The sequence below is a fragment of the Triticum dicoccoides genome, chromosome 4A (genome assembly GCF_002162155.2).
Source record: "Triticum dicoccoides isolate Atlit2015 ecotype Zavitan chromosome 4A, WEW_v2.0, whole genome shotgun sequence".
Lineage (NCBI taxonomy): Eukaryota > Viridiplantae > Streptophyta > Magnoliopsida > Poales > Poaceae > Triticum > Triticum dicoccoides.
Genome location: NC_041386.1, coordinates 446,503,603 through 446,508,001, shown reverse-complemented (window position 1 = coordinate 446,508,001; position 4,399 = coordinate 446,503,603).

Here is a 4,399-nt window from a genome sequence, read left to right as displayed (position 1 = left end):
GCAAGATGAAGGCGGCGGCGGGGACCCGGCGTCGGTGAGGCAGGCGACCGCGGGCGGGTGGCGCCCGTGCGGCGGCAGCGGGATGGGCCGCGGGGGCCCGGTTCGGGCTCCGCAGGCCTCGGTCGGCGGGATGACATGGCGCAGCGCGATTCGTCATCGGCGGCGGCATGGACGCGTCCGACTAGGTGGCGGACATGTCCGATGGCGGAGGAGCGGATTTCTTAGGGTTTGGGGAGGAAGAGATCCGAAATTTCGGGGGAGAGGCCTTTTTATAGATAGGAGGAGCTAGGAGGCTCCAAATTGAGCACGGTTTTCGGCCACGCGATCGTGATCGAATGGACTAGATGATGGAGGAGGTTTAGGTGGGTTTTGGGCCACTTTGGAGAGGTGTTGGTCTGCAACACACACGAGGCCTTTTCGGTCCCTCGGTTAACCGTTGAAGAATCAAACGAAGTCCAAATGGCACGAAACTTGACAGGCGGTCTACCGGTGGTAAACCAAGGCTGCATGACAAGTCTCAGTCCAATCCGAAAACGTTTAACACCCGCACACAAAAAGAGGTAGAAAAGGACACCGGAGGACGTAGGAGCGCCGGATTGCAAAACGGACAACGGGGAAAATGCTCGAATGCATGAGACGAACACGTGTGCAAATGCGATGCGCATGATGACATGATATGAGATGCATGACAAAGACAAAACAACACGAAGACAAAAACCCGACAATGAGGAAATATCATAACTTAGTGCCGAAAATGGCAAGAGTTGGAATACAAATATGGAATGTTACATATGGGGTGTTACAACACTCCACCACTACAAAAGGATCTCGTCCCGAGATCTAGGACTGGAAAAACTCCGGGTACTCAGAACGGAGGTGGTCCTCGCATTCCCAGGTGGCTTCACGGTCGGAATGATGTGACCACTTGACTTTCAGGAATTTGATAGACTTGTTGCGAGTCTTGCGCTCAGTTTCTTCAAGAATAGCAACTAGGTGCTCATGATAAGATATGTCTTCCTGGAGATCAATCTCTTCAAAGTTGATGGTGCGGTCAGGAGTATTGAAACACTTGCGGAGTTGAGACACGTGAAACACGTCATGCACGTTTGCAAAGTTGGATGGAAGCTCAAGTTGATAGGCGAGATCGCCTCTTTTGCCAATGATCTTGAAGGGACCCACGTATCTAGGGGCAAGCTTCCGTTTGATACTGAAGCGACGAGTACCTTTCATTGGAGAGACATGGAGGTAGACATGGTCTCCGATCTCGAAAGCCAAGTCACGATGCTTGCTATCATAGTAACTCTTCTGGCGCAATTGCGCGACTTTGATATTTTCACGAATGACTTTGCACATTTCTCCAGCCTCTGTGATCAAGTCATTTCCAAGAAGTTGGCGTTCACCAGTCTCTAACCAGTTAAGAGGAGTACGGCTCTTTCTGCCATAGAGAATCTCGAACGGGGCCTTGCCTGAACTCGCTTGGAAGCTGTTGTTGTAGGAGAACTCGACATATGGAAGACAATCTTCCCACTTCATACTGAAAGAAATGACACAAGCCCCGAGCATATCTTCGAGAATTTGATTGACTCGCTCGACTTGGCCAATGGTTTGAGGATGAAAAGCTATGCTGAAGCGAATGTTGGTGCCCATGGCCTTCTGAAAAGAATCCCAGAACTTGGAGGTGAAGATGCTGCCACGATCTGAAGATATCAACCGTGGAATGCCGTGCAAGGAGACAATCCTGGAGGTATATAGCTCTGCCAACTGAGCTGCTGTGATAGATTCTTTGATAGGAAGAAAATGAGCCACTTTAGTGAGCTTGTCGATGACAACAAAGATAGCATCATTGCCACGCTTGGACTTTGGAAATCCAGTCACGAAGTCCATCTCAATATGGTCATACTTCCATTCTGGAATGGCAAGAGGTTGGAGGAGACCAGCTGGTCGTTGGTGTTCTGCTTTCACTTTTCTACAGACATCACATTCATTTACGAATTGAGCAATCTCGCGCTTCATTCGAGTCCACCAATACAAGTGCTTGAGGTCATGGTACATCTTTGTACTTCTGGGGTGAATAGAGAGGAGTGTATTGTGAGCCTCATTCATATTGACTTTACGAAGGTCACCTTTAGGAACAACAATGCGATCCTCGAAGAATAGCGTATCCTTGTCATCAAGATGATAGAACTTGTACTTGGGTTGACTCTTGGCAATCCCAATCTTCACCTTCTTCACCATAGCATCAACAAGTTGAGCCTCGCGAATCTGATCTTCCAAAGTAGGAGAGACTTGGAGGTTGGCAAGGAATCCTTGAGGAACAACTTGGAGATGGAGTTTGCGGAAAGCTTCACAAAGCTCCGGTTGGTAGGGCTTGATAATCAGACTATTGCAGTAAGCCTTCCTGCTCAATGCGTCAGCAATTGCATTGGCCTTTCCTGGAGTATATTCAATACTCGGATTATACTCTTGAATCATCTCGACCCAACGAGTCTGCCTGAGGTTGAGGTTTGGCTGAGTGAAGATGTACTTGAGACTCTTGTGATCAGTGAAGATGTCCACTTTTCTTCCCAACAAGAGATGTCTCCAAGTTAAAAGAGCATGGACAACTGCCGCCAACTTGAGGTCATGAGCGGGGTAGTTATTTTCGTTGGGCTTCAACTGGCGAGAGGTATAGGCCACAACTTTCTTCTCTTGCATCAGCACTACACCAAGACCTTGAAGGGAAGCATCACAGAAGACCTCGAACGGTTTGGATTCATCAGGAGGAGTCAGAACTGGAGCAGTGACTAACTTCTGTTTCAGGGTGTTGAAAGCGATGTAACATTCAGGCGACCAGACGTACTTCACATGCTTCTGGATAAGGTTGGAAAGAGGCTTCACGATCTTAGAGAAGCTCTTAATGAACCTTCGACAATAGCTTGCGAGCCCAAGGAAACTGCGGAGTTGCTTCACATGCTGAGGTGGTTTCCAATTCACTATTGCAGACACCTTCTCAGGATTAACCGCTATGCCCTTGGCAGAGATGATATGTCCAAGGTAGAGAACCTCATCGAGCCAAAACTCTCACTTTGAAAACTTCGCATAGAACTGATGTTCTCTGAGTTTGTCCAGAACCAATCTCAAGTGCTTGGCATGATCCTCCTTGTTCTTGGAAAAAACCAAAATGTCATCAAGGTAGACCAAGACGAAGTCATTTGTGTAAGCGTTGATGATGAAGTTCATCATGCGAGAGAATGTTGGCGGAGCATTGACAAGGCCGAAAGACATGACAGTGTATTCATATGAACCATAGCTTGTTCTGAATGCTGTCTTGGAGATATCTTCTTTACGAATGCGAATCTAATGATAGCCCATACGGAGATCAAGCTTGCAGAATACTTGAGCACCTTTGAGTTGTTCAAAAAGCTCATTGATGTTGGGAAGTGGGTACTTGTTCTTTATGGTCTTCTTGTTCAATGGCCGGTAGTCGACGCAAAGTCGGTCCGTTCCATCCTTCTTCTTGACGAAAAGAACACCACAACCCCATGGAGAAGAACTTGGTCGGATGAGACCCATACACTCTTGAATATCGAGTTGCTTCTTCAGCTCCTTCAACTCTTCAGGTCCAAGCTTGTAAGGACGTTTGCAAACATGTTTCGTGCCAGGCTCAAGATCGATGAGGAATTCAACTGGCCGGTGCGGAGGCATTCCTGGAAGCTCTTCTGGAAAGACGTCTTGATATTCGCAAACGACTAGAATCTGAGATATGGCATCCAGCTCGCCCTTCTCATTGAGAGAAAACAATCGGATGGTATCATCACGAGCGGCAAAGACGATTACATCCTCAGATGATTGTGTCAATTGAATCTGCCTGGTAGCACAATCAAGCTAAGCCTTGTGCTTAGAAAGCCAATCCATTCCAAGAATAAGATCAATATCCGAGTCACCAAGGACATTAGGAGAAGACAGGAACTTATAGTCGCCCAACGTGATAGAAACATCCGGAACGAAAACTCAAGAAGTCATTTGTCGGGCCGGAGAAACAATAGCCAAAGGTCTCGGCAAAACTTGAGTAACCAAATCATTCTTAGATGCAAAAGGTCTCGATATGAAACAATGCGATGCACCAGTGTCAAAAGAACTTTTGCAGGAATATCATTAACAGGAAGGTTACCCATGATGACATCTGACGAGTCCTCTGCCTGAGCTGCGTTCACCATGTTGACCTTTGCGAACTTGGGATTATGCTTGACCACTGTGGTGCTGGTAGATCTCACAGGAGGAGGAGGAGGAGGAAGACGCCTCTAATTGAAGCATTTGTTGGCATAGTGACCCTTCTGCTGACACTTGTTGCACATGACCTCTGAGAGCGGATGGTGATACGGAGCACTTGATCTTGGAGCATGAGACGAAGTCTTGTTCT